Below are 13,714 nucleotides of genomic sequence, written 5' to 3' on the forward strand. Positions count from 1 at the left end.
CCAAAGTTCAAGTGAAAAAATGTTTTGCTAAACATTTGCTGTTTCTGACTATTATTACAACATTTTCTTCTTCTGGAATTTATTGATTTGTTGGAAGTTTGTGCAGCTAAGGAGTGTCGGAAAAGATTATTGCCCTCTTTGGACTGATAGTGTCCCCAGCTGTTTGGAGAGCAGAGCTCTCATTTACATCCATGGTTTTCCTCACTAGTTGGCAGTTAGTCTAGTGGTAATCAAGTAGCGAGCTTTGTTCCTTAATGAGAAAAATATATAGATCTCAATTTACATCTTAGAACACAGAATACCATGAAAGGAATGAGGAAAATTACTCTGGCTATAAGAAGAAAGCTGCTAGTTGCAAAGACAAATGGAATTATACCCTAAACAAAGAGAAACATTTGTTCTTGCATTTCTTACGTGCAAGCCTTTAGCTAAAAATATGCAACAGTGCAAACAGCTGCTTTGAGACTCCTCAAGGAAACACTAAAAAGTTGCCTCTGTATCTGAAAAGGCATTATTTCCAGTAGCTGTTCCCTATAGCTTTGTTGGTCCTAAGGCCTGCTCCACTCCTGTAACTCTGACTCTGCCCTGTTCAATCCACACTGAGTACATTACAGATCATAAAATGTATAATTTAATCACTAATGACGTCATGCAGGAAACATATTTTTTAAAAGCAGATCTGAAGACTGCCTTGTTCACTGCATTTGACTATTAGCCAGCATCTGCCCAATTCCACCACAGACACATGAGATTTGGCCCAATGTTTCTTGATACTGGAGTGCAGCATTATTGTAACGCCCATTCTTTGGGAGCGCAGCTAAGATGGCAGCTTCATCCGGTAAAGGGGGAAAGGGTCAAACAAATTAAAGTGGCAGTAAAAGATCCAAGTAAGAAAGTGCCAGATGTGAATATTTTTCAAAAAGAACAAGCAAGGTGCTGAGAAATTCCTATGAAAACATACTCCATGGTTCTTTTGTTTGCCTGCTCATGAAAACTGTACTTTTCCCTGTAAAAATAACTGTGCAAAGGACAGTTCATGGTTCTATGCCTTAAGAAGTACTTCACAATTGGCATCATAAGCAAAGGAAATAGATCCTGGTTTTCACTGACTGACCTTGCTGTGTGCTGAGTAAGAACAAGCCAAAAGTCTGCCTGCTCTACACATCTCCTCATCCTGCCTCAAGAAGATATGTGGGGAGGCCCAAAAGGGCTAAACCCTATGGTAGAAATATGAATGCAAAGCCAGCACAACTCTAATTCTCTCTCACATTTTTTTTTTAAATATATATATGTGTAGTTCTCAGGCTGAAGTCATGTTCTACATCTTTCAGTTAAAAAATAAGCTTACTCAGAAGGACAGTCTTTCTTGAGAAGCACTTTATACAAGTTACCCTTTTGCCATTCATGAATCTTCAGAAATGTATGCTGATTGCCTGACACTGAAGTGATAGAAGGCCTGCATTAGATCAGCTTCAACTGAGTGCAGTATGCTGCCCTGGCAGGGTGACTGCTCAATGAGGTAAGTTCAATTTGTTCAGAGGGTCCTTTTCCACTAATGGGAAGTGGCATGAAATACTCAATCATCATTAAATGATCAAAGATTTGAATCTGTTCAGAGAATTGCATCTAGAGTAATTAAGTTGCTGAATGTGTCACTAATTGTCTTATTGCAGTATTTTGGTGGCTCTGAAAAATGAGAAAAATAACAAGTTTTCTTAAAAGACAGAATTGCAGTAATTTGAATTTAGAAGCCTAAAGCCTTCCCAGACTCATACTCTGTTACAGGAACTGTAGCTTTATTTTTTTGAGATGTGTGTGAATGTAATGTGAGCATATTAAAAAGGAAAAAAAAAAAGGAAAAAAAAAAAGAGCAAAAGATTAAAAAACAAAACAAAATGATAATGTCACATGATAATGTCCAGAAGTTGAGTGGTTTTAGTTTTACAAGTGTAGAAAGCATAAACAGACTTTTTTAATTCTTAAAATAGACTGCTATGGGTAGAGACACCTTCCACTAGACCAGATTGCTCAAAGCACCACCCAATCTGTCCTTGGAACTAAATACTCTGGGATTTATGGACACTTGAAACAAGATTTCATCTTAGATGATTTTACAGTCCTGAACCAAACACCCAGTGGAAATGGATCTCCTGCATTTCGTTGTGATTTCTCTTAATGTACTACACAATTAAGCAGAAAAAAAAAAAAAAAAAAAAAAAAAAAAAAAAGTTTACATGTGTTGAAAGAGATATAAGACAGGTTCATGAGGAAAAATATTCTCTGGAAGACTGATAAATGTAAATTACCTGGGGCTCAGGTTTGATTTGCAAACCTCTGGAGCTGAGAGATCATATGGGAAAAGCACAGTCATGTGATGGCATTGATGTCCCTCAGCCTCCACCATTAGCTGCTGTTTGGGACATGAAACTGAGATAAGAAGATCTTTCTCATGGTCAGGACACTGCTGGTAGAGTGTGGTGCCATTAAAGTTCCTGAAAATCTTTTATGCTACGTAGAATTCACTAATGATAGATTAACCTGGTTTAGTTCCCCTTAATGCTAAAATTTTGCTAAAGCAAAATTTGTCCTTTTAGTTTGAACTTACTACAGCCCTGTGTTTTCTTTTATCTTTTTGTTCTTGATCCTCCAACTTAACGTTATTTTCGGTTCTCTTTTCTTTTTCCTTTTTTCTTTTTAATTATTATTATTTTTTTTTTCTCTTTACATTCACTTTCTTTACCTCAGTTTGGCTAGTAAGATTCCTCAAACAGGACAGATCACATAAAAAGTATAGTGTGAACACTTATCTTTTATTCTCAGACAAATTGCTCACCGCAAGGTAGAGTGTACTACAGAATTGCTATACATAAAACAATGACACTTTTATTGTGTTGTGATGAAAATAGTTCACCTTGCTTGTGACCTCAGGAAAGCAGGCTGTTTCATGCATGCAATTTTAGCTCATTGAGATTTCAAAGATCCTTTTCAAACATACAAACATATATCACAAAAAAAAAAACAAAAAAAAAAAAAACTTTTAGCACATTGACTCCTTGTTCTTCTCTTCCATTGAGTTTAATGTGCTGATGAAGGTCTGCAGAGAAGGTGGCAATGCCAATATAGTGGGCTTGGAGAGAAGCAGACTTTGCAGGAATGTGAAATGAGTAAAGAGAAACTTGGCTGAAATTTAATAATACGTAGAGGAAGTGGTAAACAACTAAAATTTTTAGATATCAACAGCAAGACTACAATTAAATTTCAGGCTATCAAAAACAAATAAAAAGTTCAAAGCCAGACTGCAGAATCTGTATTTCAGTTGGTGTACTCATATTGATCATAGGGTAAGCTTTATTCACCCCCTTGGGGCTACTCAGTTACAGACATAAAAATTAAATCTGTGCTCCCTACCTGGTTATCCAGCAGGTTCATAAGAGGCTTCCAACCTCTTTTTTTTCAGGAGCTGGTGGAAGCACACGACTTCCAGGCACCTGGCCCTTCTCCAAGGCTGTGTTCCCTCACCAGCCACTGGAACAAAGCTCCTAATATCCTCAGAAATTAATTCTCTTCTCACAGTGTCCAAGTTACCAATAAAGGAAAGAAAGAAATTCCTTTATTTATATTATATATTATTTATTTATATTAATTAATAATAAATATATTATTTATTTTATATTATATTTATATAATTAGGTATATTATTTATTTATACTGTCTTTTTATATTGTTGGGACCCTGCATACCGAGTCTTTGTTCTGCTACATCTTAAGCATTTGTGCTTGAAGAGGCTGAGTATGCAAATGCTATTGGGAAAAAAAGGGAGACACAAAACATTAAAAGCAACCAGGAGGTTTTTAAGAACAAGTTAGAGGAGATAAATCAATAAAATGACAAAGAAAAGTTGAAAACTCAAAGGTAAGGAATTTTCAAGTCCATATTCAATAAACAGAAGACAAAGAAAATGCATACTTGTTTTAAAATTTACAACAATTTTTTATTGTGTTAAAAGAATATTGAAATGTATTAGTTTTTTGTTTGTTTGTTTGTTTTTTATGATGAAGTCATGAATTGGTCTTTGAAAGACAGCTTGGAAAGAACAGCAGATAGTAGTACTGGACAGAAGCATGGACAAAGGAATTGCTTACAGAGTGGCTGAGCAGGATAAGATAAAGCAGCAGGCCCAGAGAGCACACACACATACATTAGTTTTAGGAAATGAGCAAAGAAATCAGTGAACCTTTTAACTGACATTTAGAAAAGTTCACCATTTCAGGAGTGATTCCTGAGAACTGCAAAGCAGAAAATAAATCTATATCTAGTGAATGGGTGCTCCCTTCTGCTTTAGATATATTGCTTTCAAGTAATAAAAGAATTTAAGTTGGAAAAATAATCTGGCCGTGACCCTTCATGCAATTAGTTAGCCTGAGTGACTACAGGATTAGGTCCTTGCTCACAACATGTGTTTCCCTACTCCACAGGAACTGACTTAAATGCTCCAGAATCAGTTCATCAACTTGGCCCCGTTGAAGGCAGGGGGAGCAAAGTGTAGAGTTGTGACCCATTTTTCATTTTTCTGACATGCTCGGTACACTTAATGTGAAGGAGAAGCCTTAGTCAGAAACTAAACAGCAAGTAGGTGCTTTGGCTAGGTGCTGTTTACCAGCACAAGGTACACAGGACATTAATTTTTCTGACCCCTATAAGCTCTAGCAGGGCCTGCAATGGGATCCCATCATGCACCAAGTTAAAGCTTCATTGTAGATAGTACATGACCCTTAGCATGCCATTTCCTGCAGAGGCACACACATGTGAAAGGATATTTTTACCATGACAGCTGACACTTAGATGAGTTTGCAGGCCATCTCTTGGTGCTAGATTGTCCTATTTACTTGTAAATGGTGGAACACTGATTGCTTTACAGAGGAAATACTGAGGAGGTAACACAGTGTGCATCATACAGGTGGGTGGGGTTCCATCAAGAATGACCTATGGCCAGTGTCTTGTGAGATACTTCCGAGATTCAAGCGGCTGTGTAACACAGACTGCCCACTATGGAGAGTTTTTGCCATGCTTTTATTATTTCCATCTGTAAGCTGAGGAGCAGTCTGGCCACAACTACTTAGCCCAGTGGCTTTCTTCACAGCACAAAGTAAATTGCTGGGGTAAGCACAGTTGGAAATGAAAGATGGTTTCATTCAGGCACAGGCAAAGTAAACCTAACACCTGGCCTGACAAGGTTAATACAGAAGGCAAGAACAGACCTGTGTTACTGCTGTCAGTTCATGCACTGGAGATGTTCAGGGATGATCAACAATCTTAACCTGAGTACATTTTTCAAAGGTTCCCAAAACTGGTAGAGTTTTCAAGGATGTGGATGTACACCAGGCCAGAAGTTGTGAAAATGTTGCCACTGGTTTCCAGCCTTAAATGTTGTGACACTCAAAAACTGACTATTCATTTTTAGTGTTTCCACTTGTCCCAGAATTGAAAATGTGTTCCTAGAGAGCTAATCCAGCACAGAGTCTTCTGTTTCTTCATAAATATTAATAATTTGTCACCAAGTATGACCATCGTGCAGCAAAATAAGCTAGTGTGCTATATTCACACATTAATCTTACTGGAGGCCCGAGGGAAAGCAGAAGCAAAATACTTCAGTGAGAGATTAGTCTGGGCTATTCTCAATGGAAGATTAATCCAGAAATAGGCTCTACATTTTCTACTCATTTACCCAGCATAAGAATTTATTAAATAGTTCCTAAAACTGCAAGAGTTGGGGAGCTTTCCTGTGACAGTTTTGTCATATTTTATCCTTTTCCTTTTCTGTTCGACTACTTTTCTACTTTACCTGATAGTTTCACTGAAAAAAGTTGAGTGTAAAAGACCATGAAGATTCATATTTTTTCTCTAGATGTAAGAAAATAAAGATGAAAAGGACTTAATATTTTTGTTTTATTACTCTCACTTTTTGTCTGAATCATTGCTCAGGCTTGCTTAGAAAAATGTTAGGGAAGGATTTTTTTTCCAGAGTGTATAAATTCTATTGGCTTTTAATAAGGTTGTAAAATTCCAAAGAATATAACAGATTTATTTATTTATTTATCATTTGGAAATGGATTTTAGACCCATTGAAAATTTAACTCAATCTCCCATGAAAAAGTTTAATATATATATAGATACTTGTAGTATGTTGCAAGATGTTGATTGTCATAAAGTGATTCTAAGATGATGTCATATCAGTGGCGTATTCCAGGGAATACCAGATATTGTGTCATCATGTAATTCTGTCATGGATCTGTGTATTCTGAAGAAAATTTGGAAAACAACAACAACAACAACAAACTTTATTTTTCTGCTGAGATGAGTTATTGGTGACCTGGCAGCCTGGAAATATCTTTCTATTCATATAAAATCCTTTTAGTTCTTTTTATCGCTTAGTAACTTGGTATTTAGGTTGTGTCTCAGGAGGAAAGGGCATGCTCTGCTGATGAAGCTCTGAGTATTGGGAGGTCCATGCTCATATCTCAGCACAGCTGAAAGCTCCTTGTGTACTTATTTACCTGGTGTGAGTCTCATAGGTATAGATCTACAAAAAGGTACATGGAAGAGGTATTAGGTCTCATTACTGTTGGGAATCTCTTAATCTGGGGTGTTGAGACAAACAACCTCCTTGGCCCCATGTCAATGTTACAAGCATAAACATATTAGGTGTTTTGGAGAATTCAGGAAAGGGTTTATCTGCATACAAGGGCAGTCAGAGAGAAAATTGATTTATGTTCACCCTAAATAACATACTAAATAACATAGGTTACCTTATCTAACGTACTGGACTTCAAGGATAAAGGGATAAACAGCCTTGTGCTAGCATGGAAGAGTGTGCAGCAAATCATGAAAATCTAGACTTATCCTAAAGAATTATCCTGTGGATATCAACAACAACAAAGATTCCTCTGAGTTTACGGGGTGCCGCATTTAACTCCCAGAATAGGAAATAGTGACATTTCATGATTTTCCTTGTAATAAATTTTCTTAAGGTTGTTTGGCATTGTGCAAAATAAACAGCTGTGTAGAAATCTTTCTCCATGAATATAATTATTTTATTATAAAACACTAAGTGCAGAGCTGTCTTTGAACAGCCGGCCGCACTTCATCACTTTTGATAGTCTTGGATAATTTGCTGTATTATTTATTGTGCTCAGACTACTGTTTAGAGGGCTTTAAGATCTCGTGATTTAGACATTGGAAACATTGTGATATTCTACACAAACTCAGGAAACTTGAGCTAAAACAGCTGAAAGTTTTCAGAAAAAGTTATCCCACATTCACATCAGGAACAGTATGAGAGGGATATACTTGTCCGCAAAAAGAATAGGTTCACTGGGGACATTTTTTCTCCATTTTTCTGACTTTCTGTCCATGGCTCCAAGCCAAAACCAGTTACTACCCTGCTCCAGAATAGAGGAGTCAGATTATGAATCTGTCTGCCTCTAAAATTCCTCTGGTACACTTGAGTCAATTCCCTGTGGTACTTGGCCCCCCATGTACAAGAGGCACACAGCCTCGTCACCTTTCTGAATGGGGAGTTCAGCTCTAAGTAATTCCTTAAATGAGAAGGAAACATCCTACATGCACCTTCTGACTCTAACATATGACTGTGCAAGGAAGCCTTTTATTTTCTATACACTGATGTTCCACTCTGCACACAGTCTCAAAATGGTATTATCTCACCTAGTTTGGACTTTGCTGCTCAGTATTCATCACTGGAATAATGGCAGCTTGAAATGATACCAGCTACCCAGAAAAAAAAAAAAAAAAAAAAAAAAAAAACCGCGCGGGGGGGGCCCCTTTCCTGCAGGCTATGCCCATTTCTAGTCTTTAAACCTTTCTGGGGAACCTAAATATATTTTTTAATATCTCACTTTCTTCTGTTCACACACATTTGTATAACTGAGTTTTATATTTATTTATTTAATTTGCTTATCAGTAGAAAGTGCAGACTTTTTCCTGTGTGTGAAAATTCATTCAAAGAAAAGAAAAAGAGGAAAGAAGAAATGCTTCATATCACAGTTTATGTAGCAAAGAATGAAGTTTATAGAAGGCTTCAGTGGTAGTAAAGAGAACTAGAAGAGGGTGTTTATATTCATATACACAAATATATATATCTACAGGTATAACACAGACTTTCTATCTGCTAGAGCAGTTCTGTAGACGAATGCAGGAATCAGGAGTTTCTGACTGTTGCAGCAATGTCCTCCATGCCAGGAAAGAACAGCCCTTGCAGCCCTTGAGGGAACAACACCAGCTCCCGTGCACATCCTCACTGACATGGATTTTACAAAACCAGAAAGCAGAGTTAACTTCTGCATCCAGGATATAAAGATGCTGGAGAGGGAATCCTGAAAGATATCTTCCTTGCAGCAGTTACAGCTCAACTGTATACCTTTAAGTGATTTTTTCTTCCCTTTCCTTTGAAACAATGCCATGGGGGACCTTTGGCAAGCACATATTGCCAGCTGTGATGGAGAAGCTGCCTGGCAGGGCAGGGCAGGATGCATTCCCTGGATGCCAGACCACTTTTGTCCAGTGAGGAGGAACTTGCTGAAACAATTGTTATAGCAGCCAGATCTCAATTGCCTTTTTTTTTTTTTGTCCTAGGCTCTGTAAACCCCAGAAGCAGAGCAGCTTTGACAGTTCTCATTACATTATATTGCTGTTCATGGAAAACAATTAATCTCAAGCAGCAAAATGAAGAATTTGTGACTTCTGCCAGGTAGGGATCACAATTGGAGCTGAGCAGTTGGCACACTGCAGGGACCTTAACGGATAAATTTATTTATTATTATTATTAATAATAATATACATATATATATAGTGATCTGAGCGCACTTGTGAGTGATTTTTCCTGATATACTTGGCATTTGGCTTATTTGTTGAGTTACATCACAGGCTGACCATAAAGAATTAGGCTTCACATGGCTTAGTTCTGATACGTTGTTTGTACTGCAAGATAGATTTTCCATTCTCTAAGCTGATAAATATGCATTTCTGATGTATTTCCACAAGCCACACTAACACTTTTTTTCTGCATATTGTTGTGCCAGAGAAATTCCACTGTTCAAGTTCTATTCAACAAAAAGCAAGATTCTGGTTTCAACAAACATTTAAAATGTTGAAAGAACTGCTTTGAAAATTTCACTCTGTTCTCAACCTTGTAAATGTCTGAGGAATTAAATGAAAGAACATACCATTCCAACATGTTGCTGGTGACACCAGTTAATGTTTTATTTAATTCCACACATAAGGACCAATTTCTAAAAAGAGTGTTTGCTCACTTTGGGAAAGGAGGATATTAGGATACTTACTAACACATACAAGCAAAAGTAAGATACCATTGAAGGTTTTTTCTAACCACACAGAAATATTTGCTGAAATCATGACATACAGTGAAAATCATAGCCAATAGCATGTCACAAGGGGAAATCCATGCACAATTGCATCAAAGTAGATTTCCAATGATTGATTAAAATTCAAGATTTCACAAGATCAAAAAATAATTGCCAGATTTATCATTTTCTTCTCATTTTTATGCATCACTATACTTCTGAGCAGAATTTTGATAAGGACAAGTTAGAATTTATGTACTGAATGCAGCTTCTGAAATGGACATGACATTTAGAGAACAAAGTTCCATGCATGCAATGTTATGAGGCTGTCATGGTTTTCATATGCCTTTTCATATTCTGGATTCAGCGTATTAAAATCAACATTAAAATGTAATGAATACCTTTGCATAACAAAGCATATATGAATTCTGAATACAAAAACAAACAAACAAACAAAAATAGAAAAGTATATTGGAAGTACATCAGGCATTAGTAAGTAAATCAAAGATTTCTTAATTAGATTTTGAACATAAAACAGAGAATATGGACATTTTATAACCTGAACAGAGTTCCAAAAAGGACCATGTGTCCCAACGCACATACATCCTCTTTATTATCAATATAACATTAAATGAGTGAGCTTCTCAAATCAAAGCCCCCTGTGAACACTTATTCCATTACCCTGCTGGAGACATCATTCATGTGTGTTTTATAGGCTTTTGCACAAAATCTATTTTTTTCTTTTTTTTTTCTTTTTTTTTTTTTTTTTTTCTTAGTTATGCTGAACTCTCTCACATTTGCAACCGGAAGATACTAGTTTAGTTGGTGGTATTTTGCATACTAGTAACAAAGTATCTCACCTATCTCATATTTTGCCTACTGTGGGGTAGAAATGGTGTAGAAAAAATCAAGCATGACATAGCTCTCTGTTTTTGTCATTAATTGACAAGGTCTGTCAGACCTGCCAGGTTCCCTGCATGGTAAGTGCGATCAAGAGAGGAAAGAGGACTCCTCAAGACTCACAGCTCATGTTATACCAAAGGAAATCACTAAGATTTCTAAATGAATGGCTTCCTTTAGTTTACATACCTGTTCCTATTGATCGCAAGACAACTCTCAATAAGAGGGTTTTAATCTGGATAAAAGAAGTGATTGATTTGAAAATTTTAACTGTCAGTGATCTGGGAATAAATATTCCAAATGTAATAAGCTTTTCTAAATACCATTCACAGGTATAACTGAATTTCCTCATCATTCCCCGCCCCCCCAAAAAAAAAAAAAAGGCGGGGGAGCAAAAAAGTGAAACACACACAAACTATGGATCTAAGCATATGTAATATTAAATAATGGTAACTATTACTTGTTGAGGAGCTGGTGAAGGTATTACATTCACTAGACCCATGTGGTCAAGAAAGTATTAACGTGTGTTAGACCTGAAGTATGCTTCTGAACCTCCTGGTTATTGACTTTCCTGAGCACTTTGTGAACTCTTGCTTTCATTCATGTCTCACTCAGTAAGTGTCAGCACAGATACTGAATTCTCTGTGGACCAAACCAAATTGAAATATGCACTCCAGCTGTGCACCCAGTATGTTCCAGCTGTGCACCTGGTGTTTTCCAACCTGAGCCTGGTTCAGAGAAATCCACCCAAACACATATATTGTGGATCTTGAGTAATCTTCATCTCTCCAAATGGTGTAGTCAGCAGTATGAAGCCAGTGCTATGTAAGGAAAGCTTTCTAGGGAAAGAAGTAAGAATTCTTTGAATATCTGACTTGCAGGTCAAATGTAGAAAACTGTCAGGTTGTTGTCCAGAAGAGGAAACCACCATTGTACTTGAAAAAGTTTTAAAGAGAAGAATACCATCTAAGTGGGTTGACCACCTCAGTAAGTAAATTTCTAATATACTCTCTCATACTTTGTTTTTATATATTTGTACCTAAATTATATATATTTATACTGACACATTTTTAATGATATAATGCATAGATGTACTCCCTGGCTGCAAGCTGTAATGTTAAGATGTTTGCAATTTATAAAGCATCTTCAATTGCCAGCATATAAGGATGTATAAGCTAGATGCTTAAAGTCAGTTGCTCCTTAATGTGTATCTTTTGTATGAAGAGAATGAAATAATATATGTCTGGTGAAGCAATAAAATTACAGTATTCAGTAAAAAGGGAAAAAGCAACCAAACAAGAAAATAATAAAAACAATTCATAGAAAAGGAGATAAAACAAAACTGGTGCCATAATAGACTCCCATCCACCATTACCCACACAATTCATAAATATGCAATGAGTTATAGCATAGATAACTCTTCATTGAGAAGAATGAACTATTTGTGCCTATGCACACTGATTCATGGTTTCCAAGTGTGTGGCTAATGGTGGCTGAGAATCTGGTCTGGTGTCTTTCGTAAGCTTTCCTGAGGCGAATGAGCTATGAGTGAACTCCAGAAGTGACTTAATTTACACACACTAAATCATGCCTGGGTTTCACATCCACATGTCCCATTTGGACATTTATGCTTAAAGTAGCCACTGACAAGAAGAAAAAAAGGATGGTGTTTAGCAGGAACCAGAAAGGGGGAGAAAGAAGTGTTGAATAATGACGTTTTTCGGTTTAGTGATTCACAGCCAAAGCACATATAGTGCATGTTGTAGTGGAAGGGAAAGATTTCTTGGGTTTTATTAAAGCAGTGAACGAAACAAAAAATAATCATTTGAATCACCTCAAAATGTTCTTTCTGTCTAAAGTAATCTGCTTTCTTTCTTTTCAACTACTTAGTTCCCTATTTTAATCTTTTCTTTCCTTTTGGTTTGTGTCACTTTTGAATGAAAAAATGCCTTTTCAAACCTGAAACACAGTTTAATTTAGAAATGTGGAAATGAAACATACTTTAACTTGCAAAATATTCATAGCAAATATGTCAATCCTTTTTGTGTCCTTATTCCTTCTCTTTCATTTTTCTCATCCAGGATGCTAATCTGGGCAAAAATGCATTATGTATCATAAAGACACCCCCCAGCCCCCCTTTTTTCTTTTGGGGGTTATATTCCTCAGTTTCTGCAGAAGCAGTTCAGGTTCCCAAGTAGCTGTACCAACATTGGAGATGCAAATAAGTATGCAAGAATTCCAGATTGGTACAACTGGGTATGGCACAGGACCGTGGGCAACTGTGCCCTTCTGGAGTTTACACAGGATAATCAGATGTATAAAAAGATGGCATTAAAAGTTTATATTTAGGTAATACTTTTTTTCATCTGTTTGAGTTCAAATCTCATGTCAGAGTAATTGGTCTTTACAAAGACTTCTGCATCATCTGAGAGACTGATCATTCAGTTTTTGTCTTTCCTTAAAATACTGTTAAAAATATTTCCTGCTTATTCTGACCATCTTTGTCTACACTCTGTTACTCTCTCTCTCATCTACTCTGTGAAGAGAAAAAACAATGAAAAGGTAATGCCTGCTTTAATTCTGGGTGTTAATTCTTATGTTCTGAGAGGGCTTTGTGAATAATGTGACCAAGAAGGTCACAAAGCACCATTTGTTCCCTAGGAACAAGCCAAAAATAAGGAAAATGAAGCAAATGAACAAAAATGTATGTACCTAAGAGGAAGCCTATGTTTCTTCGCATTGATTTATCCAACTTTGGATATTGCGGAGAAGTGATAAATGTTGGTTTGTATTCATTCAATAACTACTTTCTCATGCCATAATATTTTAGAATCAGCACAGTGCTACTTAAGAACAGAGGAGGAAGGAGGACTGTATGGAACACCTTCTGTTCATGTGGTTATTTAGAAGCCATCAACATGTCAGAGCCTGTCTCTCAAGCTCAGAACATGCATTGCATCGCAGAACTGTGTGAGTGGACAGGACGTTATTGAAATGTGAGACACAATGGAGATAACTTGGGAGGCTTTGAAGAGGTGGGAGGTATGTCAAGATATAAACTATAGGCAACCAGCTAGAATTCTTCAAAATTAAGTTCTGCAAATGGATTCCTCCTTTTCAAAGAAGTGTACATTTCTTCTTCATAGCTGTGCCACTTCAGAAAGAAGCCGCAGTCACTTGGAAGGTAACTGACAGTGGGGCTGCAATCCCAACCCACCCCTTGCAGAGACACGCGAGTCTTCTACTATGGAGCAAGATGTATGGGGAGACATACAGCGTATGCAGTGCTTGGCTAAAACACAGCAATGGGAATTTGTGTTGCTTTTCCTTTAGCATCTTGTTAAGAAGGAAGAACCTTAACGTCCATGTGGGGAGATTCTAGGCTCTTGTGGTTTGCTAGTTTTGCTCTTCCTTGACTGGATACACCGTTGCAGCCA

The 13,714-nt window shown here is 37.0% G+C and overlaps 2 long non-coding RNA genes across 2 annotated transcripts; both read left to right on the forward strand.

Annotated features, from left to right (window-relative positions):
* The first annotated feature begins 1,356 nt into the window (after positions 1 to 1,356).
* LOC118170249 lies at positions 1,357 to 3,605 on the forward strand. The gene is made up of 2 exons (XR_004752595.1): positions 1,357 to 1,519; positions 3,458 to 3,605. It is a non-coding gene; the product is annotated as an uncharacterized LOC118170249 (long non-coding RNA).
* Positions 3,606 to 10,818: 7,213 nt separating this feature from the next.
* LOC118170247 lies at positions 10,819 to 13,493 on the forward strand. The gene is made up of 3 exons (XR_004752593.1): positions 10,819 to 11,264; positions 13,108 to 13,247; positions 13,438 to 13,493. It is a non-coding gene; the product is annotated as an uncharacterized LOC118170247 (long non-coding RNA).
* The last annotated feature ends 221 nt before the right edge of the window (positions 13,494 to 13,714 follow it).

This window comes from Oxyura jamaicensis, chromosome 7 (assembly GCF_011077185.1).
Source record: "Oxyura jamaicensis isolate SHBP4307 breed ruddy duck chromosome 7, BPBGC_Ojam_1.0, whole genome shotgun sequence".
NCBI classification, from domain to species: domain Eukaryota; kingdom Metazoa; phylum Chordata; class Aves; order Anseriformes; family Anatidae; genus Oxyura; species Oxyura jamaicensis.